Source organism: Rattus norvegicus, chromosome 12 (genome assembly GCF_036323735.1).
Source record: "Rattus norvegicus strain BN/NHsdMcwi chromosome 12, GRCr8, whole genome shotgun sequence".
Lineage (NCBI taxonomy): Eukaryota > Metazoa > Chordata > Mammalia > Rodentia > Muridae > Rattus > Rattus norvegicus.
This window is the reverse complement of record NC_086030.1, coordinates 11276591-11302597: the sequence shown is the minus strand read 5'-3', so window position 1 is coordinate 11302597 and position 26007 is coordinate 11276591. Positions and strand designations below refer to the sequence as shown.

The 26007-nt window shown below is 48.4% G+C and overlaps 2 long non-coding RNA genes across 4 annotated transcripts in view; both read right to left on the bottom strand.

Annotated features, from left to right (window-relative positions):
• Positions 1 to 224: 224 nt before the first annotated feature.
• LOC108352416 (uncharacterized) overlaps positions 225 to 26007 on the bottom strand; it is a 37353-nt gene continuing 11570 nt past the window's right edge. For all 3 annotated transcript variants that reach the window (XR_010056458.1, XR_010056456.1, XR_010056457.1), the window contains 2 exons: positions 6191 to 6258; positions 225 to 1773 (listed from right to left, as the gene is read on the bottom strand). This is a non-coding gene — a long non-coding RNA (uncharacterized LOC108352416). The remainder of the gene's footprint in view (positions 1774 to 6190; positions 6259 to 26007) is intronic.
• On the bottom strand, positions 16355 to 23139 carry LOC134481150 (uncharacterized). The gene is made up of 3 exons (XR_010056459.1): positions 18899 to 23139; positions 18289 to 18408; positions 16355 to 17435 (listed from the first exon to the last, which is right to left on the bottom strand). It is a non-coding gene; the product is annotated as an uncharacterized LOC134481150 (long non-coding RNA).

Genomic DNA, 26007 nt, shown 5'->3' with positions numbered 1-26007 from the left:
TGTGGCGAGTCTAAAAAGCCTAAGGCCCCAGTACAGACGACCTCTCTCCTCTGGCTCCCAGATCTTCAATAAAGGTGTTTGATCTCTAGAACTTGATCCCTTGTAAACTATCAGACACCCTCTATTACCACCACCACTACCACCACCACCACCGCCGCCGCCGCCGCAGCCGCCGCCACCACCACCACCGCCACCACCACCACCGCCACCACCACCACCACAGGCAAAAATGAAGGTTGCTGAGAGCTGTGCTTGGTACCCTCAGGATGCCTGGCAACCATATCCACTCCAGGGAGTCCCAGAGAAAGTCTCAAGAGGTCCATGACCATAGGGAGAGCAGACCCCCATGCTGGGGCCCGGACCCCGGAAACAAACATTCCCAGGTGCTTTAAAAACGAGCCCCTTTCAAGATGCTTCCTTCTCCGTCCTCAAGATGAGTCTTAGCCAGTGTACGCACCCCATCAGCCACAGAGAGTAAGCATTCCTCATGGTCTGCTGTGGGCCGGCAACAATTGTGCTACCTTTCTTCCTCCTTGCGATCTAATTGAGTCTCCCAACGCAGTGTTCACCTTACTCCTTCCACCTCTGTGTTGGGGAGCGATGAGCCTTCGGGCTGACTTCCTACCTGCATATTTGGTCAGCTCAACCCAGTAAACAAGGAGATTTGCAAAGCTTGGCGCTGACTGCACTGGCTGCAGCCAGATTGGAGAGTGAGCCAGAGAGCTTCAGGCCTTGGGAAGGATCTCCCACAATTGGATTCTCTGCCCAGAATGACCTACCAAGTAAAGAGACTGTTAACGCTTGAGGGCAAGTTAAACACCTCAGACCAACTGTCCCGAGAGCCTGACTAAGAATGAATAACCTTCACTCCCTATCCTTGGCTGTTTCTAGTCTGAGTATACATCAAGAGCAGAGAGAACGGAGAGTTCTCTGAGTTCTTTGGTTTGTTCTGTGTTTGACACCGGGTCTGGCATAGCCCTGGCTGGCCTCAAACACCCTCTGCAGCTAAGGACGACCTCCATCTTCCTGCTTCAACTTCCAAAGGGCTGGGATCACAAGTGTGTGTCACCAAGCCTGGCTCTACGGGCTTTAATTGCTCTCTGTAACCGTGGCTAAGGGTTGACAGGTTCAAACCCTGGGGCTGGCATGACCCTGAATGCAAGCCCCCTTAACCAGGATTATTATTGATAGCAATGCCTTCCACCGTGAGCCTATCCTGGGGTCGAAATAAGTTGTGCAAAAGAAAAAAAAAAAAAACACTATGTATCCTCAGCTGCCCGGGAGCTGCAGAACTGCCTGATATGTTACTGTTGTTTATGCTACATTTCTCCTTCTCACTGGTCTCCCCCTTGCTGTTCTAGCTCTGGCAAAGCAGTCTGAAGTATTTGATATATGACCTGTTAAACTCATAGACAGACTTTTCAAAGTCAGAATTAATTCTGGGCCACAAGTCACAGCTAACAGCCCACGGTGCAGCTTTAATAGTCCCCACATGTGCTGTGTGAATGATGGCCGGCCACAGTGATCACCATATTCTGGTCTAACAATTCAATTTACCCATAAAGTAAATTCTTTATAGGCCGATCATTTTTATGGATGGCGGATAAGTCTGGATTCGTAGTTGTAAGCTAAAGAAATCGATCCTGGCCCAGAGCCTCACAGAATGTCCAACTAAGGGGATGTTGGGGCCGTTAGTTCTCTCCATGCTATGAAGACTTCCTCATCTTCACATACGAACTCGGAGGCTTCAAGACCCAGAGACTGGAGAAGAAACTGAAAGAGAAGGGGGTCACACAAGAGGAGTTTCACTGGTGAGGTCTATAAGAAGCTCCACACCATTCGCTAGAACTCGGTCATGCAGCCTAGCTGCAAGGGAAGCTGGGAAGTGGGTTTGCTGGAAGTCCTTGGACTTTCAGCTACTATAATGGGAAAAGCAGATTTTACTCACACCATATACACGTGGGAAAAAATCCCACAGACCTAAAAAGGGGCCTCAACATTTAAACAATTAAAGAAAAAGAAACAAAGGAAGGAAGGGAGAGACGGAAGGAGGGAAGGCGGGAAAAAGGGAGGAAAAGAGGGAGGGTCCAATACAAGTTGTTACAAGAGAGACTGTAGGGGACTCTCCTCAGGTCATGAACAGCACACTGGCTGGGACCACCAGGATGGGATCAGCAAATCTTCCTTCTTATGTAATAGGGGAGAGCGGGGACTTTTATGTTCTTATTCCTGTTGAGGACCCTTCTGCATGCTGAGCCTGTGATCGTCAGTGTGGGATCTCCCAACCTTGGGCAGGAGTGTATCAGTGTCACATGTCCCTGCTGCAAGGAGACCCTGGGATTACCATGCCAGGCTCCTGGCATTACAGCTCTCTTTTTGGCTGCAAATTCCTGTGTCCTCCTGTGAGCCTATGTAGAACTGAGTGTTTCAGGTTTCCCCACAGAGAAGTTGCTGAAAAGTTGTTAAAAACCACGCACTGAGTGCAAGGTCTGGATTGATGTGACTTATCATGGGCTTTGTTGTCATTTGGGGAGGCGTCTCCCTCCCCGCCAGACCTCAGGACTACGTCGGCCATGACGCCTGCTAGTCAACACAGCCTACAACTATGTTGCATTCTGCCCTCAACTCTCCAGGCCTCCAGTAGCACCAGTCCTCCAGTTGCCAGCATAGGGACCTTCTACCCTGAACAGTGTGACTGTATCCATACACCCTCTGAAGATTTCCTTAATAAAAGTCACCTCCCTCTGTCCTAGTGTCATGCTTTCTCTTGCCAGCACACAGGCCTATCCAGGAACCCGCTGACCCTGGACATGATAAGGCCATTCCTGCCCCAGGTTTTCTCTCATAAAACCAATTCAGCACTTGGCACCAGGGTGCTCTGTGTCCCTGGGAGACTTTCTTGTGGAGCAGTGCAGGATTTCCTCATTCGAATTGTCGATGGAGAGTTATTGTACAACCAACACCCTAAACAGTGAGATCTGAGCTCTGTGTAATGTTGATCCCTGTATTCATTCTAGGAGCTCCTGGTTTGTCCATCCATCCATCTGTCCATCCATCCATCCAACTGCCTATCCATTCATCTATCCATCCATCCGTCCCTCTGTCCATCCATCTATCTATCTGTTCATCTGTCTATCCATCCATCCATCCAACCATCCATCTGTCCACCCATCAATCCAACTGCCTGTCCATTCATCTATCCATCTATCCATTCGTCTATCATCCATCCATCCATCCCACTGTCCATCTATCTGTTCATCTGTCCATCCATCCATCCATCCATCCATCCATCTGTCCATCCAACCATCTGTCCATCCATCCAACTGCCTGTCCATTCATCTATCCATCCATCTGTTCCTCTGTCCATCTGTCTATCCATCCATCCATCCAACCATCCATCTGTCCACCCATCCATCCAACTGCCTGTCCATTCATCTATCCATCTATCCATTCGTCAATCATCCATCCATCCATCCCACTGTCCATCTATCTGTTCATCTGTCCATCCATCCATCCATCCATCCATCCATCCATCCATCTGTCCATCCAACCATCTGTCCATCCATCCAACTGCCTGTCCATTCATCTATCCATCCATCTGTTCCTCTGTCCATCTGTCTATCCATCCATCCATCCAACCATCCATCTGTCCACCCATCCAACCACTCATCCATCCATCTATCCATCCATCCATTTGTCTGTCCATCCATTTGCCCCTTCATCCATCCATCCATCCATCCATCCATCCATCCATCCATCCGTCCGTCTGTCCGTCCATCTGTCTGTCTATCCATCCATCTACCCATCCATCCATTCATCTGTCCATCCATCCTTCCATGCAAAGACCATATGTTTTAAGTACCTTCTCATTGGTAGAGCCACACTTTGGGTTTGTGATAGAGAGAGGTGGGAGATGACAATGGCCCTCTGGAGTTGTCCCAGTCTGTCATGACAATCACCCCAGAGCCTTATGGGTAATGAGCAGCATCTATCTACTAAGTACTTAGACTTACTGAGGAGGGGTCAAGGCCCAGGGCAATGGGGGTGGCAGAAGTTAGTGGGAGCAGAGTTTGGGTTTAGATAGCTAGACCACCAGAATATTATTGGTGCTGCCGAATTGTGTACTTAAAAGATGGCGACAATGGTAAATTTGAGTGTGCCACTCCAGTTTAGTGGCCAAAAGGAACAAGTAGCTAAGAAAGAAAAAATAGTATGAGGGGCTGGAGAGGTGGCTCAGAGGTTAGCACTGGCTGCTCTCCCAGAGGACTCAGGTTCAATCCCGAGAACCCCCATGACAGCTTGCAACTGACACATGTAGGAGAAACTCCGGTGCACATAAAATAAAATATAAATAATTTTTAAAAAGTATGAATCTCAAGAGCATTCTTTGAGAGGGGAGGTGCCAGATATGAAAGGTCATACGCTACATGGCTTCATTGATGAGAACTGCTAGAAGGGACGAGAGAGATGGCTCAGTGGTTAAGAGAATAGGATGCTCATCTGGAGAACCTGGCTTTGATTCCCAGCACCCACACGGTGGCTCATGACCATCTGTAACTCCAGTTCCAGGCGATCCGGTGCCCTCTTCTTGCCTCCACGAGCACCAGATGTGGTTCATATGACATTCATGCAGGCCAGATACCCATTTGCATAAAAACTTAAAATAGCAAAGGAACGCTGTGAGAATCAATATCAAAATATAGAAAAAGTGAAGTTGGGCTTGGCAGGGTTTGGGGCACACTGTTCATTGCAGAGGGGCCAAGGCACATTTTCATTTTCCTCTTGTAATGGTGTTGGTTAAAAAGCTGTTTACGGGGTTGGGGATTTAGCTCAGTGGTAGAGCGCTTGCCTAGGAAGCGCAAGGCCCTGGGTTCGGTCCCCAGCTCTGAAAAAAAAAAAGAACCAAAAAAAAAAAAAAAAGCTGTTTACATTGATTAAAATTCGTCAGAGCAATGAGGAGGCTGAGGCAGGAGGATCTATTGGGCCCAGGAGTCTGAGGCTTAGGCAACACAGTAAGACTCTATCTTAAAACAAAGACATACATACATACATGCATGCATACATACATACATACATACATACATACATGTTCTACACTGACTGTATAAATTATATTTCAATAAGCCTTTACTGTTACTTCCCCTCCCTAGCTCCCCTCTAGCCTGTATCTGCCAGACACCCAAAGGACTCAACACACCCACAGCCTCTTAGAGAAAAGAGCGAAGATACTTCTGCCACACAGAGCTCTTAGACCTGTGGAGCTCTTAGACTAAGGAGGCAGGCGAGGGAAGGCGAGAAACTGCAGGGCTGTCTCTCCTCCTGCCCATCCCTGGCTGCCAGCTTCCTGGGTCTTGCTGGTTCAGCTTCATTCCAGAGGTTTCCAGACCCTGCCCCGCTCCCGCTAGGTAACTCACCTGCCTGCCGAGAAGTCCAGCCCTTCCCTTTCTGCACTGTATTTGATGCTGTGTCCAAAAAAAAAAAAAAAAAAAAAAAAAAAAAAGCAATTTGGGCCTCAAATGAACGTCACATGTCTCTTGATTAAATCTCCCATCTTTTCTTGCCTCGGGAATGTATGTCAGGCACAGCCAGACACGGCTCAACTCATTAGAGTCAGATGCTCGGAGGAAAGATCTTTAAAAACACTGTGGACCAAGGAATCCTGTTCTCCAGCACCTCCCTTGCTCGAGCGTCTGTCCTCCACAACCCTCCTACACCTCTCTCCACAAGGTCAGAAAGAACTTGGCTCATTCTCCAATCGTGAAAGCCAGTATGTCTTTTAGGCAGTGGCTCAGACAGAGCCAGAGGCCGTGCGCACTGTGGTAGTCTGAATCCTCTCTGTGCACTGTGCACTTCAACACAGGGGCAAGTTGCAGCTCTTGGAGACGCCATGCCTTCTGCTCAGAGAACCAGCACGAGAATGGCTCCTGTGTGTCTGCTTGGGTCATCTACTCGGGTATCAGCCCAGGGTTTCATGTGACCTAATTTGGCCAGTGATGTGGAAGGAGAAATTTTCCTACTGGAGAAGAGAGGTGGACCCAGTCTGTGAGGATGAGGTGCTGCTTGCCAGTGTCCCAGTGAAGGGCCTGAAGAGTCTTAGGGACACCAACACGCTTGGTAATTCCCTCCTGTGGCTGTGATAAGATACCTTGACAAAAGCAACTTCAGGAAGAAGGATTTCAATCTGACTCACCGTTCCAGACTGGAGTCCCAGTCCCACAGTGGCAGGAGATGGCCACGTTCATCTGCAGTCAGACGGGACTGAAAGCAGAAAGGGACAAATAGGAGCGAACGTTTAGCTCACTGTCTTGATTTTACACAGTCTGGGAACCCCAGCCCAGGGAATGGCCCTAGACACACTTAGGATGAATCTTCCCCACCAGGCCTGGTGGAGCACACCTTTAATCCCAGCACTGGGGAGGCAGAGGCGGGTGGATCTCTGTGAGTTTGAGGCCAGTTTGTTCTACAGAGTGAGTTCCAGGACAGCCAGGGCTACACAGAGACACCCTGGAGAGAGAGAGAGAGAGACAGAGACAGAGACAGAGAAATGAGTCTTCCCATATATGTTAATATAATCAAAATACCACAGAGAGAGAGAGAGACAGACAGACAGACAGACAGACAGAGAGACAGAGACAGCCAAGAATACACAGAGATACCCTGGAGAGACAGAGACAGAGAAATGAGTCTTCCCATATACATTAATATAATCAAGATACTACACACACACACACACACACACACACACACACAAAGAGACAGAGACAGACAGAGACAGAGAGACAGAGACAGGCAGAGAGACAGACAGAGACAGAGAGACAGACAGAGACAGAGAGACAGACAGAGAGAGATAGAGAGACAGAGACAGAGACAGACAGACAGAGAGATGCCCTGGAACCATCTCCTGGGTGTGCGTTAGGAACTTGTTGCAGGATACACAATCGCAGGATTGCAATGCAGACTGCATGAACTCATTCATGCCAACCACCAAGCAGTCCGATCCCGTGTGAGAAAGCGGAGGAGGCGTTGGCACTGCTTGTTGAGAAGCAGCAAGGTTCTCCGTGTGGCTTTGGCTTATCTCCCTGTGACAACTTGGCTTAATGTCGGGTCATCACGATGACCCTATGGAGATCTGTGCAAGGGCTGTGCTGCTCAGCCAGATGAGAGAACTCCTAGCTCAGCTCAGAATACTGTTACAGATTCTCACTGACAAGGTGAATTTACAAACCACAGAAATACGTTTCTCACAGTCCCAGAGGCCACAAGTCTCAGACCAAGCCACCAGTATGGCTGGCTTCTAGGTGACTGGAATATTCTGGGTTGTACATGTGGGCTTCTTGAGTTCTTACACATAAGAGACGGGGAGAGCTAGCTCTATGGAGACCTTCTCAGAAGTGGAGTATTTCCACCCATGACAGCTACACCATTAGTACACAGTCATTTCTCAAACCTGGTCTCGCAGTCATAACCCTGGATGTTAGAATTTCAACAGGGGAATTGGGACAGGACAACTATTCAGGCCACACCCCTCCTGAGTAGGGCCACTTATGTTTCTTGCCCTTTGATGATAACGCTATTTATGGCGGTGCCTAAATCGTGAAATTCTTACCACTTCTAAATTTGGGATAAAGCTGTAAACAAGGCAATTATACTCCTTTCAGACTTATCTGAGTGGGCTGGCTGGTAAGGCAAACCAGGGGTGAACTTGGCTCAGAGCCCGGTGACGCCAGACCAGAGTAACTTTTCCCATGAAGTGGGTGAGAAAAAGACGCCAGGACAGAGCTGGAATTAGAAATTACTTCGTTGTAAATGAAAACGCCAAGCTTTGTTGACCAGTGCTTCCTCTTCACTACCAAGAGCGAAAAGGCAGATTTGGAAGACGCTAGAATTGGCAGCCCCCAGGGTTCTCACCTGAGTGCTGAGGTGCCATTGCGGGGTAGACCATGGGCGAAACCGGAGTACTCCATCCCCCACTGAAGAAGGTTATCCAGCAAAACTCTCTCACCCTCCGAGACTCCTCACTAAAAACCTCAGGCTCTATACTTCCCTTGCTCTACCCTGCCTGTGACCATGTCATGCCCCCGCCATGCCCCGGCATGCCACGCCCCGACCCCCCACACGCCACGCCCACACCCACACCCACGCCACGCCCCTGGCCCGGATCTAGCCTCCAAGATTTCTAGTATTTCTGTAGCAAACTGTTACTCTCTAGCGCACATTGTGTCTGACCTTCTCTGGGTCCCATCTTCAGACCGTGCCATTCATGCTCCTGCCGTCGGGCTGTGGGTGCAGTCTATCATCCCATAATTGAGTCTCCAGCTTGTATGGGACCCTACTGTGTGCCAGTCCCAGACAGAAGCTGGGGAAGCCGGAAGTAAAAAGCCTAGTAAAACGTCGCCTTCCCGTTCCCTGGCAGTCTGTTTGGACATGACAGACAGGGCAGGTAATCAACCTGGGCACGTGGCAGATCGGTCTGGATGGCATGAGCACAGTAATTATCTCTGAGGAATTGTCTGGAAGCTCTTGCTTCAGCCAACTCAGCAGAGTCCTAGGTGCTGACTGGAAATCCATATATTACAGATTCTATTTTTCTCAGTCAGACTTAATTGGACAGATGTTTTACTAAATCAAATTCGATTAGGCTGTTAGTTGAAGCTTTACTTCATCTAATGAGCACAGGCTGCCCCCAGCATATCCCACCCACCTCAGGGAATCACAAAAGCATGAGACAAAACCAGGCAAGTGTGAATTCTGTAGAGTTTTAATATAATATAATATATTCATATATATTATATATATTAAAGCAGGCTACAGAGGTCATTTATCCCTATGAGGCTGTTATTTTCTACATCCCTGTAGGTTGTTGGGACAGCCAGAGCAGAGCAAAGTACTACAAAATGAACGGCTTGTTTGCTTCATGGTACTGAGAAAGGAATCCAGAGCCTTGTACCCGGTGAGCAAGGGCTCTTAGCTTTGAGCTGCAGAGTTCCTGAATGAGGAAATTTTGTCTTATAGTTTTGGAAGCCAGAGGTTCGAGACCCAGGTGTAGGCGAGGTTGGTTTCTTCTGAGGTCTGTAAAGGAGGAAAGCAGTCTTTCAGACCTTGAGGGATTGCTTGACTTTATAAATGCTTCATCCCCCATCACACTGAACAACAGCCCACCCTAGTGACCTTGTCTTGGTCATCCGCCCATCACCAGATAGGTCCCTGTCTCCATCTTTTTTTTTGTAAGGACGTCAGCGTGTTTGGAGAAGGCAGATTTAACTCATGATAACACCACATTTTATAGTTTGGGATGTCCTTCTGTCTTAGTTACTTTTCTACTTCTGTAAAGGAATACAGGGGTTGGGGATTTAGCTCAGCGGTAGAGCACTTGTCTAGCAAGCACAAGGCCCTGGGTTCGGTCCCCAGCTCCAAAAAAAAAAAAAAAAAAGAAAAAGAAAAGTAAAGGAATACAATGGCCGAAGCAACTCATAAAAGCATTTAATTTGGGGCTTGTTTATAGTTTCAGTGGAAGGCTGTCATGGGGGAAACATGGCAACAGGTAGGCAGGCATGGTGCTGAAGCAGTAACTGAGAGTTTACATCTGATACAAAAGTTGGAGGAAGAGAGAAAGCTAACTGGGAAACACCAAAGCCTGTCCCCCAATGAGGAATCTCCTCCAGTGAGGCCACACCTCCTAATCCTTTCCAAACAGTGGGGGAACCAAGCATTTAAATGTATGAGCTTATGGGATCCATTCTCATTCAAACACCACACTTTGTGAGGGGTCCCCAGCTGGTGATAATATTTGGGAGGTTCAGGAAATTCAAGGAGGTGGAGTCTATAATGACAATTTTGGAGGTTTGGTTTCTAACAAAAAAACAAAACAACAACAACAACACAGAAATGTTATAAGAATACATTTTTGTTTTAATCCCAGATGCGGTGGCTTCAGATCGTCCACAGCAGCTGACTGTGATTTGCTCCGTGCTTTAGCAGAGGCATGGTTTTGTCAGCTGCAGACAGTTTCTGTGATTGTGTGAGGTTTGGAATTCTGGGGACTTTTCTGAGGGTATAGAGATGCTAGGGCCCTGAGAGGCTTGATGGCTTGCTGTTGGTTGTGGTTTGTTAGGCAGTCATTCACAAGGACAAAACAAGAAGAAATAGCTATCCTGATGGTGAAGATCAAACTTACCCCAAGGAACTCGAGGCCCCTGATCAACAGGAAGTAGTCTAGTGATAACATCGCCCCCTTTCTGACCCCCTTTGACTGCATTCAGGGGTCTCTTCCCTTTCCCCTCTCTCCCTTTTTCTTTCTTACCTAGGGTTAGGGGTTGAAAGAGTGGAAGAAAAGGGGTGGGGAAGGTTAGAAGAACCGACAAAGTACCAAAGACCAGCACTTCTCGGCCTTCCCAGTGCTGAGACCCTTTAAGACAGCAGCTCCTCACGTCGTGATGACTCCCAACCGTAAAATTATTTCCATTGCTTTTTCATGACTGTGACTTTGCTACTGTTATCAATCATAACGTAAATATGTTTTTCCGACAGTTTTAGGCGACCTCTATGAAAAAGTTGCTCAACCCCCATAAAGGTCACGACCCCACAGGTTGAGAACCGCTGAGCTAGAAGAGGATTGTGTGAAACCAGTCTCCTTATAAAGAGCTATCAGCGACTCTGGAAAGAGCTTGGTGGTGGAGCTACAAGTCAGGCATGTTCGAGACCCTGCATTTCTGTCCCCAGTACTTTCCCCTCAAAGCACCCTATAATACACTAGGAAAATTACCGTAGAAAATAAATTTACAGTAATAACACTTTCGAGAGGAGTATACTTTGGCCCGCAGACCCCACCGTTGGGGAATAGCATATCTAAAACTTGCTGCAGAGACCGAACCAGAAGCAAACAGAAAAAAGACTCAACGTGAAAATACTTTGTCATGATAACAATATTAAAACGTGTGTACTTTCTAGCCACCAGCTATAGCCCTCAGTCCCCCCAGCCCCAAGTGCGTTTTCTACTGCTGCTGGGAGACTTTTGATGGGAAAGTTTGAAAAGCTCTATCTTCGGGAAATAACTCAGCAGATGCCTCCAGACACATCGGTAATAGTTGCTGTGTTATCGCTGTCCCCAGGCCAGAGACAAAAAGCCATCTCGGCGTAATAAGTGGACATCTGCCTCTATCTGGGGGCGCTGTGTGAGGGGATAGGGATGCGGTGGGGAAATTATATCTCCTGTGGACTAGAGAGCTCCCTGAGCAGATAAAGTCCTGAGTGAATTTCCGCTGTTGACTTGGGCACAGCCGCGTCAAGGACCCGGTGCCTCAGACCCAGGGGATTAGCAAATTCTTCCTTCCTGTGGTCTAAGTGTGACAGTTGGCACTGTGTATAGAAAATGTCCACTATAGGTTTCCCTTCCTCCCATGTTTACTGCCTGAAGTCTGCTCCCCGACAGAGACTACTCTTACCAAGATTGGCTAACCCTGCCTCCTTCTTCGTCTTCATACAATAACCCTGCTGCCATATTGATCTCTGTGTAGTGACCCGTCCTCTCTGAAGCCGGGCAGAGACACACGATGGTTTCTTCCTAGTTGCTGTAGACCGTGGTACCAACTGAGTGTTCTGATAAATAGTACCTGGAACACGCCAGCACGTCGTGTGAGCGTTCGATGGTGACGACCTGTAAACACCACTTGAAGTTTCTAAGAGCTGAAAATGTCGGATTCTCCTCTAACTGTGTGAGTCCTTCCTGTTTGTTGGCTCTCGTCTCCTTGGTTCAGGCCTGTGTCTCTGGAGCTCTGAGCAATGCCCGGAACACTGAGAGGACTCAGCGGAAATGTGTGGAGGGAAATTAATGTAACGAGGCCATGAGGTCCCAGGCAGAGTGAAATCCTGAAACACCTGCTGTCAGGTTTAGTCTGTGGAACCGTGACTGCTTCCCTCCTTTCCTTCCAAAATGGAGTGTGGAAAAGGCAGCTATGATGCTCTGTTGGAGTTCATGAATGGAATAAGAGTCCTAGATAGCTCGGGTGCACATAAGGCAGATTTTTTTTTTTAAAGAGACTTTTTGAAACGAGAACTCCAGCCTGTCCCTAGGGCAGAGAGACTGTCTGGTCTTGATCACTTTATCTGGGCCACAACTCTTCCCTTTGATCATTGGAGTCTCTGGGCAAAAGGGGTGTTGCCTCGGTAATGTGAATGAGAAAAGACAGCGATGGGGACCCTGCAGCCCATCTCCCCACCACGGCCATGTTCTATACTTGTTCTGGTTCTTTTCTCACCTGTTCCTCTAAGAGAAGCTTGAGGAGCGATTTCTCACACTCCCATGACTTCTGATGGCTTGTTTTGTTGTCGTTTAAGCTCTTTGTGTGATGTGTTTGAGTGTTTTGTCTGCATGTATGTGTGTGTACACATGCGGTTCCCGGGGGAGGCCAGAAAAGGACATCAGATTCCCTGAATTGGGGTTACAGATGCTAAGGAGCTGCCATGTGGGTGCTGGGAATCAAGCCTGGGTCTTTTGTAAGAGTTGTCAGTGCTCATAACCACTGAGGCTTCTCTCCAGCCTCATCAGACAGATTTTTAAAACATGCCTTGATGAAGAAGGACCGGTCTGGTACGGTTGGCAGAGATGGGAGCAGAAATCTCTCATTGAAATACTATGTCCCAGTGTAAATTCTAAGAGCCCATGGCTCCTGCTGTCAGCCAGCAGCTTTAAAGTCCTCCATGAAATTTCCTACACATACACACACACACACACACACACACACACACACACAGAGAGAGAGAGAGAGAGAGAGAGAGAGAGACCACACCAGACATATAGACACACAGAGACACATAGACACACATCAGACATACACACGGAGAGAAACACACACTCACACAGAGAGAGAGACCACATCAGACATACAGACACACACACATTCTCTCTCACACACACACCACACACAGACACAGAAACACACTCTCATACACTCACACACACAGACACACACAGACACATTCTCCCGCACACAGAGACACACAGAGACTCAGAGACACACAGACACACTGTCCCCTATGTCTCACAGAATCCACTTAAAATTTATGTCTCAGATGTTCCCCACTCCCTCCTCCTGCAGTCACCATCTGTGCCCGCAGACTTAGAACCTCTACCCACATTGCTGCCACAGCCCTAGCTGATGATGGCTTCTGTCCTCAGCCTCTTGAATCTTGCTTCTGTACGAAAGCCACTGCATTGCTGTGGCACCACCTGTGGTGGTGTCCTTTCTCTCGACATGAATTATGGGCTCCTTAAGAGAGACTTCAAGGCTCCCCAAACCTAGCCCTGTCTATTCCTCTAGCCTCCTTCTTGTACTGGCTCTGTCAATCACCCCCTGGGCTACACTGGTGGCTTCAGGTTCTGTCATCAGCCAAGCTCCTCTGTTCCCCAGGGCCTTTGCACTCGAGCTTCGCCTGCCTAGAACATTCGGACGCTCTGTCCCATTCACAGCAGCCCATCAGCTTTGCGTCATCCTCCTGGGTGACCCTTAACCTTTTTACAGAGATGAGAAACCCCTTCTGTGTCCTCTATGCACCCGGTACAGCTCTTCACACACTTATCCGAGTCCATAACTGTGTGACTATTGCTTGTTTTAGCGTTTATGTCCCTCAGTAGCTGCTAACTTCACGGAGGGCAAGAACGCGCCTGCAGCACGGGCCACTGTGTCGGGATCCAGTGCCTGATGAGGTGAAGGCTCATGCTGTGCCCTCAACCCACGTTTGTCAAATTAATGATTCACTGAACAAACCCACTCTTGGGCAAATTTAGTTACAACAGGTCGAGGCATAGCAAGAAGCATTTCTTGCAATTTAACAGACATCTGGTTTTGTTCAGTGCATCAACCTGTTGTAACTAAATTTATTCGAGAGTGGCGTGGCCGGACTGAGGCTGTCACAGAGCTCTCGCCTGGCACGTGCAGTGCGCAGACCTCATCCCCCGTGTGGCAAAATGAAACAGGTTCCACGATGAAGAATCGAAGCAAAGCCTCCTTCTCGTGCTGACGGAGAGAGTGTGTCCTCCTCAAGGACACACTTCTTCGGCTGACAGTTCATTTCTAAAGGTAGAAATATAGCAGGCAATCAGACACAACCCCGGCTGCCAGGCAGGGTTTATCTTGGAAACATCATTAAGCATTTTATAAATTAGGCGTCTCAGGGCTGTGAGGAATAAAGGCACACTCTGCTTGTCTGAATTGATGGAGGTTCGCTGGTCGGTCGGGTGGATGTTGCGTATGACGGATGCAGCCCGGTTGCCTTAAGCAACGCCGAGGGTTTGTTGACTTCATAACTGAAGAGATCGGTGATCCTTTGGGTTAGGCGGCCTTTTGTAGATCAGTGATGTCAGAGGGTCCCTGTTGCTCTCCAACTCGGAGACTGCCACCCTGCCTTGTACTGTTCTTGTACACCGGCACGGCCATCACCACACCACCCTGAACACGCCCGACTGCATCTTCTACCGCATGACCGGGGGGGTCTTGTTTCATTTGTGCAAACACATTGAGCCCTTCTGTCATCATATCTTCTTGCCAGCCGAGCCAGGGAAGACAGGGCCCGTCTTCTAGGAGTTTCCATCATGTTTCATAACCCCAACCACAAATAGACCGGTTTCCAGTGTCTCACCCCCGGCCCCAACTCTCTACAACTCAACCTGACAACATGGGACAGGAATGAAAGGTGAGAGGTCCTCCCCTCTCTGCAGAATGTCTCTGTTTAGGGCTTATTGTAAATTTTCCATCAGGAAAAAAAAGTCCACGTTTACCAAGACATTCTTTACATTTTTATGAAAAAGATGCATATATTCATTACTTTGCTATTGCTGTGATAAAACATCCAGTCCAAGGTCCCTTGGAGAAGGAAGGATTTCTTTGTGCTTATGGTTCCGAGGGGTAAGGGTCCATTATCAACACAGCGGGGAAGATTGGCAGCAGGCAGGATGGACACTGGAGCATTGGCTAAGAGCTCACAGCTTAAACCACAAGCAGGAAACAGGGAGAGCCTGGTGGGAATGGACCAAGGCTTTTGAAACCTCAAAGCTGGCCTTCAATGACATACTTCCTCTAGCAAGGCCAACCTCCCAAATCTACCAGAACAACTCTTCCGACTAGGGACCACATGTTCAAACCAAACCCACGGAGAGCATTGTCCGGCAAACCACTACAGCGAGTCACCCAGTTGATACTGTGTGAACTGTCCGTCCTCTGGGATCTCCGCCATGGCAAATGAAATGGTTAAATGTTTTTCACAAAGTCTGAAGAGGACAAGGAGGGTGGCTCAGCAGGTAAGGTGCTTGCCCTAGAAGTATGGGGACCAGAGTTCAAATACTTAGAGTCCACAGAAAAGATGGTGGGGTGGCCACCTCACCCTGGGGAAAGCAAGGTGGCCAGCCAGACTAGCCACAATAGTGAACTCCAGGATCAGTGAGAGACCTCGACTCAATATATAAGAGAAAGAGAGAGAGAGAGAGAGAGAGAGAGAGAGAGAGAGAGAGATTATATGTCAATCCCAGCCTCCAAAAGCACACACACACACACACACACACACACACACACACACACACAAAACACACAGAGGCATGCAAACTACACATATGTAAAAACGTGTGTAAGAACGAGATGGTTTGGACTGGAGAGATGGCTCAGTGGTTAAGAGCACTGACTGCTCTTCCAGAGGTCCTGAGTTCAAATCCCAGCAACCACATGGTGGCTCACAACCATCTGTAATGAGATCTGATGACCTCTTCTGGTGTGTCTGAAGACAACTACAGTGTTCTCATATGCATAAAATAAATAAATCTATAAAAAAAAGAACATGAGGGTATGGTTTATTTACTTCTTCTTCCAGAGGACCTGGGTGCAGTTGAGAACCCATTTCTACCAGTTCACAGCTGCCGGTAGCTCCAGTTCCAGAGGGAGCCGATGCCCTCTTCTGGCCTATGTGGGCACCACATGTGCTTGCACATGCACACAGACACACACAGAGACACACACAGACTCTGTCTCTGTCTCTTTGTCTCTGTCTACATCTCTCTCTGTCTCTGTCTCTGTCTCTGGGTGTCTGTCTCTGTCTCTGTCTCTCTCTGTCTCTGTTTACATCTCTCTCTGACTCCCTGTCTCTGTCTCTCTCTGTCTGTCTCTGTCTACATCTCTGTCTCCCTGTCTCTGTCTCTGTGTGTCTGTCTCTGTGTGTCTGTCTCTGTCTCTGTGTCTGTGTGTGTGTATGTGTGTGTCTGTCTGTCAGTCCGTCTCCCTCTCTCTCCCACTCCCCCTGCCCCTCCCCTTCCCCCTCTCCCCCAGCTCCTTCTCCTCCTAGAGGAACCCAGAAGCTTGGGAACACTAGGCACCTTCTTTCCCACTGAGATATCCACCCCGGATATCTGGTTTGGTTTTAGCCTCTTTCAAGTCTACAATTCTTTGCCTGTCCGTCTAAGTACAAGCTTCTTAAACTTTACCCACTCACACACAGTTCCTTATTGTTCAAGAAACTTCCACTGGAAACCCAGAATTATATCACACACACACACACACACACACACACACACACACACACACACACACTTGTGTTGAATTGTAAAGAATTTCATTTGGAGACAATTCTTGGACACACATATGATTTTAGTGCCTGCATGTAACTCTGCATGCTGACAAGATGGTTCTGCTTCTTAACTCCTAGTCATTTTGAGACAGGGTCTTCTGTAGCCATGGCTAGCCTCCTGTTCACCATGTAGCTGAGGATGGCCTCCTGACCATCCTGCGTCTATCTCAGGCCTGGGACACCACTCCCATTTTATGTGGTGTCGGGAATGAAAATCAAAGCTTTGCATGCTGGGTAAGCACCCCAGGGACCAAGTCACAACCTCAGCTCTGCTTCCGTATTTCTATATAGAGAATTACGTCTTAGCTGAACGTCTGGTTCGAGACAGCAGGTATCTTCGACATTTTTCAGAACTGATTATTTTAATTGTATAACCATCAATGCTGAAAACGCTGCTCCTCATAAATCTGTGATACAAAATGGCAGAGGTATGCTTAGGCCATTTCAGAAATTGCTGGAAATTTTGTCCTAGTCCACAGACAAGATTCATTTACTGATTTTTAAGCAAACTCAAATAAGCCATTCAAACAGCAGTTTTTAAAAAACCAAACATTCTTACACAACCCAATCCAAAAAAGATGTGTTTTTTTTTTATACTTTCGTGCAGAGGGCTGACAGGAGAAAATTTATTATTAAGTCTTTGTCTTCTGTAATTAATCCATGATGACTCTGTAGGAGCAGAGCATTTCAAATGTACAGCAAAACCAGGGCATTCCAAAACAGAATAGTCTCGAATCCACGCCAGGCTGCTTCAGGGAGCATTAGCTGGAGTGCCCAGGTACTTGACGGTTTGCACAGAGCCGTGCGAGCTTTGCCGTTCCCAGCCAGGGCTGTAGTGAAATCACAGGTGAGTACCCTCTGAGGCACCTGCCTTCATTAGCATTCTAGCTCTAAAGTTGGTTGTAGGAAGCTCAGGAGGGATGGCAATGCTTTCCCTGAGGGTCTGAGTGTAAGTGACCAGAGTGGCAACTGCAGCTTCCTCCCCCCAGATGTTCACAGCCCCAACTGCTCATCTGCAGAGACCAGTTAGCCCCTCCCACTATGCTGCACCTCATAGGCAGGCGAGGTTCTGGCTGCTGACTGTAGTGGGTTCCCTCCATCAGAGGCAGCAGAAACCCACCTGATCCCAGCTTACCCCCTGCTCCCCGCCCCGTGTGCGTATGTGTGTGTGTGTGTGTGTATGTATGTATGTCTGTGTGTGTGTCTATGTGTGCCTATGTGTGTGTGTGTCTGTCTCTGTGTGTGTCTGTCTCTGTGTGTGTGTGTGTATGTCTGTGTGTCTGTCTCTGTATGTGTCTGTCTCTGTGTGTGTTTGTCTGTCTCTCTCTCTCTGTGTCTGTCTTGCTCAGTGTGTGTCTGTATATGTCTGTGTGTCTGTGTCTGTCTCTGTATGTGTCTGTCTGTGTCTGTCTGTCTCTCTGTGTGTGTCTCGATTTATGTGTGTCTGTATGTTGTGTCTGTCTGTCTCTGGATGTGTCTGTCTCTGCGTGTGTGTGTGTCTGTGTATGTCTGTGTGTCTGTGTCTGTCTCTATATGTGTCTGTCTGTGTGTGTGTGTGTGTGTGTGTGTGTGTGTGTCTGGATGTGTCTGTCTCTGTGTGTGTGTGTCTGTGTATATGTGTGTGTCTGTCTGTCTCTATGTGTGTGTCTGTCTGTCCTTTCTTTATTCCCTTATTGCCCCTACTCAGGGTTGCAGGATCCAAGCCCCAGGAGACTTGATAGTTGTGGCACATCCAGAAACCTTCTACTGTTGTCAAGTTGCTTGTGACCTCGTGGGTCCTTTAGGAAGCTTTGATGTGGAATGCTGTGTGGGGAAGGTGAGAACATAAGTAGACCAGGAGATGGCACTGAGTGTGGGGGGGACAGAGGGGGACACAGGCTGCCATCAGGTTCAGAGGGAGACTGCATAGTATACAGAAGAGCCACATAGAGACCTTCAAATACCAGCTAAACAGAGAGTTACTTTCTACAAAAATGGACAGAGCCTGAAATATTCTGTGGATGGTGGGGAGGAGGGTAGGGAAGCCATTCAGGAAGCTGTGTTGATCATCAGGAATGGAGCGAACTAGGACTGAAACCAAGATGGTATCAGGGGGAAGTAGGAGGGAAAAGGAAGGTAGGATTTGCTGCGTGTGTCAGAGTTGGCTCCATGGCATTTAGAAGCCTTTGCTGCCCAAGGGCGCTGGCATAGAACGAGGGAGCCAAAGGCAAGGAGGTTCTTCTTGTGGGTCTGTTTCCCTCCTGACATCTCAGCGTATCTTATGGGGCCCAGGGGAAGTTCTACAAGTACACACCTCAAGAATCCTGTCTCTTTGGAAGGTTCCAGGGTCATGATGTTGGCCATTGGAGGCCTAAGCAAGGTGGTGCTGGTTCAGTGCCAGGGCCTGCAGCCAACAAGTGCACTCAGCCTGTCATGCCCCTGCCTCTTAATGGACAAGTGGTCTTTGTGAGCCAGGAGGAAGCAATGTCCAACTTCTACACTTTACACAGAGTCACCTGAGCTCACGGCTCGGTCCTCTCTGAGCCTCACAGGAAATGTGGTTCTGATGCGGCTCTCTGCTTTCCAGGGTTCTGAAGTTAACTTGGCAGAATTCTTTATTCTCGTATGACTCTATGTTATGAAGAAACAGTTGCTCTTCCAAGGCCAGTCTAATTTTCAGGAGATCGGTTTCATAGCCTGGGTCTGCAATCCTGCCTTCTGACCTATGACTATTCCCACCATAGCCACTCTGGCTCAACTCTAGTATCTTATCTTCATTTTAAAAAAATGGAGTAATAATAGATTGAAAACCATCTAATCATATAATTCAGAGTCTGTCGGAACATGGTCCATGAACAAGGCTGCATGGGTAGGTTTCTGAGACATTGTAAGAAAACTCCAAGTAAACAAGACAATAGTCTTATAATCCCTGTTCCTTCATAACATGATGTCTTAAGTTAGGGTTTCCATTGCTGTTAACAGACACCATGAACAAGGCAACTCTTATAAAGGACAACACTTAATTGGGGCTGGCTTACAGGTTCAGAGGCTCAGTCCAGTGTCATCATGGCAGGAAGCACGGCAGCATCCAGGCAGAAGTGGTAATGGAGGAATAGAGAGGTCTATATTTTGTTCTGAAGGCAAACAGGAGAAGACTGGGCAGAGCTTCAAAGTCCATGCCCACAGTGTCACACTTCCTCCAACAAGGCCGCATCTCCTCCAACAAGGCCACACCTCCTCCAACAAGGCCACACCTCCTCCAACAAGGCCACACCTCCTCCAACAAGGCCACACCTCCCCCAACAAGGCCACACCTCCTCCAACAAGGCCACACCTCCTCCAACAAGGCCACACCTCCTCCAACAAGGCCACACCTCCTAACAGTACCACTCCCTGTGGGCCAAGCATATTCAAACCACCACACATTGGTTGTTTTGGGAATGCGCTTTTGTGCCCCTCCCAGGTGTGATAAGTCAGAGTAGGTTTGCCTCAGACCACCCACCATACTACCCAATATTATCCAGCATGCTGTTTCCAAGCACAAGTTGTGTCCATGACTGTATACAGCCTGAACTCATGTGGCCTTGCCTTTGTGACAGTATAGAACTTGGAATCAAGTAGACTTTGCCCCCATGATCTTGCTCAACCCCCCTGAATATAATTTATCTGATGCTGAGTGAAAATGGATATTACATCTGTTTTAGGTTCCACACTCCCAGGCTCACGCCATCAAACAGAGCAGTAGCAAGAGACCAGGAATATTATTTTATTATGAAGTATAATGATAAACCTATTACATACCTTTAAGACTGAGAATCTTAATACAGTCAGCCTTCTACGTTCACTGATTTAAAAAAGAAAGAGAGAGAGAGAGGGAGGAAGGAAGAAAGAAAGGTAGAAGGAAAGAAAAAGAAAGAAAGAAAGAAAGAAAGAAAGAAAGAGAGGGAGGAAGGAAGGAAGGAAGAAACTACAGATCACAAACACTGGGAGACGTGGTGACCACTCCATAGACAGTAGAGTAAAATGATGATTTCAACAGTGTGTAGCCTGTGTGAGAGGCTTTTCCAGTCATCTAAAGTGGCTTTGACATGCTCAGGTGAGGACTGGCAAGATGGCTGATGAGGTGAGGACCCTTGCTGCCCATCCTGATGACTTGAGTTCCATCCCCCAGGACCCACAAGGAGGAAGGCAAGTTCTCCTCTGACCACATGCTTGCTGTTTATTCGCCTGCCCACTTCCGCCCCACGCCCACGCTCCATCCACCCCAAGATAAACCAAGAAGCATGCGTAAGTACCCAGGAGGCTGCACACAGGCTGTCCGCAAGCACCACGGTGCACTGTCTTATACAAGGCACTCAAGCACACGGTTTGGTCTCTGCACACCGCTGTATCCAAGGTCCCTCAAAATGATCCTATTACCAACGCCTTGCAGAACGCTTGTTTGGCCCCGGTCTCAGGTCTACAGATGTCCATCTGACTTCCTTTCTCCATCTGGTTTTAGTCTTTCTGTGGTCTAAGGATGCCTTCAAATTCCATCCCCACCCCAGCACTGAGCATAAGCTAAAAGCATGATGAACGTAGACATACGACTCATAAAAGCTCACTTGGGACTTCAAAAGCAGGGGACTGAGCTGTCGTACGCAGACTCCATTGTGGCCACTGACGCCATTTGTGTGTGATTAGCCTTTACTTCCTACTCACAGCTCAATTATGAAACTGATATGTAAATTTATGCTAATAGCTTGCCTAAGCAAATGGGTCCACTGCGTTTGCAGGAACACTTGGATGAATCTTAAAACACAGAACTGTAGTCCCATAGAGTTCTGGGAAGGGTGGGCAGAGTCCCTGGGGCCATGACAGGGTCTAAAGCAGTGGTTCTCAATCTGTGGGTCCCCATCCTTCACGTGCGATTTGTGTGGTGTGTGTGTGTGTGTGTCCCACAGCAGATGCTTACATTACAATTCATAAAGTTACAGTTATTAAGTAGCCAAGGGAAATTTCATGGTTAGGTGATGGGGTACATTGTGTGAGACAGGGTGTGTCTCAGTATATTCAGTGGTTAATTCTGTACCAGGCAGAGAACTAAATGCTGGCAAGATTCTGGCATTGTCATTTCTATGGTGGTTACCGGGTTCTGTAAATGTTGGTTCGTCTTCGCCTGCCTAAGGCAACCTAGAGTTGCTTCTGATTGGCTGAAGTAACGATCTGGCAGCCAATAGCTGAGCAGGAAATGGAGTAGAGAGAGAGAGGGAGGGGAGGGGGAGACAGAGACAGAGAGAGACAGAGAGAGACAGAGACAGAGACAGAGACAGAGACAGAGATTCAGCCAGCAGAGCAGAGCAGAGCTGTCTATGCGGTGTGATGTAGTGCCAGGATTAGTTTAGTCGGGTTAGAGCTGTTGGGAGGCTGCCCTAGCTGAAAGGCCTAAGCTTTGGCGGGAAGGGGTGAGGGGGAACACCCCCATAGAAGAAGAGGGAGGAAGATGGGATAGGGGGTTTATAGACGGGGAAAAGGAAATAACATTTGAAGTGTAAGTTTAAACTATACAATAAAAATATATCATCTAAAAGAATAAAAACAAAATAAAATATTTTTAAAACCCTCTGTGTCATTATTTATATTGCTGATGGTCCGAGATAGTCCCGCTATGGTTGAGGGTCCCCACAACATGAGGAATTGTACTAAAGGGTTACAGCGTTAGGAAGGTTGAAACCAATGGAAGTCTAAGTCTTTTCCACTGAACCTTCAGAATTCACAACAGAGCCTGGGTTTGCATTGCTCCTGTGTTAAACCTCTCAGGGCTGTAGCCTAAGCCAGACAGAGACTATCATTTTTAGGGCCCCAGAGAGACAGGAAGCTGTGGCTGGCATGTCACTGTTTTGGATCACGTGCTTCTACATCACCTGCTCCATGATCTTGTCAAAACCGCAGTGGATGTGGTTCACTCTTAGATGACGGCTGCCATTGACAAACACTGCCCAGTGACCACAGGGACAGCTTACAACACTTATTTGTGTGTGTGTGTTTTTTTAACACTGTGACACAGACACGAGGCCCAGAATGAACCTTCTGTAAGCCTCCTGTCCTTTCCCGTAGAGTGTCACCATAGCCCAGCCTCTCTGTCCTCAAAACAGCTCACTGAGCCAAGAAGCATCTGACTAGAGGGCAAGCCTGGGGAAGGTGACGTCAGACAAGACGCAAAGCCTTCTGGGACAGGCAGGAACGGCCCAAAGCACTTCGGGCTCATTTCCCTCCAAAGTTACTGTCACGTTCTACATACATGTTAGTCCATGGGACTTTGCCTCAGAGAGACCAAGTATCTGCATAGGGAACCCCAGCTTCAGACCACAGGCGACACACGCATGCTCCGCATGGGAAAGCAGAATGCCGGAATGGCTGACGGTTCCCATGGACACTTCCTTCGGCGATGAAACCTCTCGGTCCATGCAAGGCCACAAGCCCTAGCACTACTACCAGAAACACTGAATCAACCTGGGAAACACGCCCTCTCCTTGGCACAAGGAGCTAGCCCAACTCTCTTTAGACACCTCGCAGCTACCGTCTTTGCAGCCCTCCCTCCCCTCCCCTCCCCCTATTCAAACAATTTTCTTGGGGGCCACTGTGTATGGGCAAATCTCTGGATGACTCTGTTAGGTAGTCATACATTGGGTGCCGGGAATCGAACCCAGAACCATGCACACACACCACTCAGCGTGAGCTGCACGCTCCACACCCTCATGGCCAACACCGCAGAACCGTTTAAATCAGGAGCTAACCTTCAACCTAGGTCCAGCCCCTTCCTGTTAGCCTGCCCACCCCACAGCTCCTCCCTTGGCTGCTCTCTGGGTCCAACTTTAGGAGCTGAGCAAAAGCAGCCTTCAGAGAGACAAGGCAGAAAATGGGCTGTGAAGTGAGGCTCCCTCCTCCATCTCAGAGGACTGACCGTAGCTGGTCTGCCTCTTCCTCGGAGCCAACGTCTCCAACCTGTCCTCCCATATTAATCTAGTCAACAATCCAAACTCAATTTCAGAAGTGTCAAAATAAGACCCACAGACCGGAATCAATTAACATAAGGCAGCAGGGCACACACACCATCCACCTCGCGCCTCCCCCGTGCCCCAGCCCTTTCTCATATCCCTTAGAACTTCAGCAACCCCCTCGTCCCCCATTCCCCCCTATCCCAGGCCGCAATAGTACCAAAAGCAGATTGTGAGCCAGGAACCCCTGACACGAGGCTAGAAGCTGTAATTACCCAGTGTATAATTTGGTTGCTAAATGGATTGTTTACAAAGGTGTGCATGATGAAATCACAGGCCTGACAGAGCTGAGATGAGGCAGGCTGGGAGGGAAGGAGGGGGGGAGGGAGGCAATCATTAACGTCCCCACCTCCCTCCAGGCTGCCACCTGCCAACTTCGGCTGCTACCACTGTCTCTCTGACCTCACTGAGTCACCAGGGTCTCGTGGGGAAATACCTGGCCTCAGGTTCCATCCGGTAATGATTCCCCTGGAGAGCAGGCTTACCTCAGCATGGCAAACTGGCAAACAGAGTTCAGTTGTTACAGGCCCTCAGGGTTAGCACAGAAGGAAAAAAACGAGCCCAACGGAAGTGCTGGGAGACCCAGCAGAGGAGATCAAAGGTCCCAGGGCTAATTCTGCCTTCCATGACTAAGGAACTGCCCTGGAAATCGAGCTGCTTCATGCTCTTTCCTCTAAGGGAACAACAACAACAATGATGATGATGATAATAATAATAATATAATAATAAAAAAAAACAGGGCTAAACCAGAGTACTGGGCATAAGGGGGTGGGAAGAGGGACGGTGACCCTCATTTGAGTCTCCAAGATGTCAGCTCAGACTTCCTGAGGTAAGAGAAATGACTGGTCAAAAGCAAGATGGCATATGGGTCTGGAGAAATTGCTCAGTGGTTAAGAGCACTGACTGCTCTTCCAGAGGTCCCAAGTTCAATTCCTAGTGAAAGATCCCTGAAGGGAGACCCTCACTCAAGTCTCGGGAAGTCATGGACCCCAGACACACGAGAGACCATCTTGATGCAATGCGCAGAGGCCAGGTTTATTACGGAGCCAACACGCAGGGCCGACACGCAGGAGACAGAGGAGTTGACCCTGAGTGGCTGGGAGAAGGGCTATTTAAAGGAAGAAGTCACAAGCCCCAGGAGATGAGGGGACATCAAAAGGAAATACCAAAAATGTCACAAGGGGAAACTCTCAAAGTCACAGGATTGTTCTTAAGACTCTAGGGTTTAAATCAGGGGAAAGGTCAAGCCCTCATTCTCCTGAGAACAGATCTTGATTCCTATCCTTTAGGGTAAATGTTTGTCAGAGTTGACGAAGCATCTGCATCTGATTCACCTCTGCTTAGGCTTCGGCCCCGGTTTCCTGGAATACTATCTGCAGGACACAATGGCTGGACCATTATCTGTAGGGCACAATGGGGGCTTGAGCAAACATCACAGGAGCAGAACAGAACCCGTTTCTCATTTACTCATGTCTGGTGACATCCAGAGGGTCAGTGAGTCTGCACCAGTCCTCCTGCATTTTTAACCATCTGTCTTCCTGAGTCAGAGCCTGTTGCTGAGTTTTGAGCTAGTTTAAAACTCTATCTCTCACCAGCAACCGCATGGTGGCTCACAACCATCTGTAATTCCAGTTCCAGGAGGTCTAAGACCCTCCCCTGGCCTCCACAGGTTCTACACACACACACACACACACACACACACACACACACGGTGCATAAACCGCGTCTACACATGCAGTCAATGCACCCATACACAGAAGATAATAAATCTTTTTTTAAGGTAACATTGGATAGGATCCAGGAATGCTGACCCACATGGGAAGCTGGGAAAAGCTGTAAGTCTCAAACCAAACAGTGAGCTGACTGCTAAAAGGTCTGAGAGGTCAGGTGTACCAAAATCAAGCAAAATGTTATTTTAGAAAAACAACAACAAGTGACCATAATCTATATGCATTTATACCAGGGGGCTATAAGGATATAGAGTTCAAGGAATTACAAATAAACAGACTTGCCAAGTGTCTTCCTTAGGGTCTCCATTGCCGTGAAGAGACGCCATGACCAAGGCAACTCTTAACATTTAATTGGGGCTGGCTTACAGGTTCAGAGGGTCAGTCCATTATTGTCAAGGCGGGAGCCCGGCAGTGGCCAAGCAGGCATGGTACAGGAGTGAGAGTTCTACATCTTATTCTGAGGGCAAGCAGGAAAAGACTCCCTTCCAGGCAGCTAGGAGGAGGGTCTCCAAGCTCACTCCCACAGTGACACATTTCCTCCAACAAGGCCACGCCTCCGAATAGTGCCACTCCCCGGGCCAAGCAGATTCCAACCACCACACCAAGCGACTGAATGTGGTGCTGCTGGCCTTTAGTCCCAGCACTCTGAAGGCAGG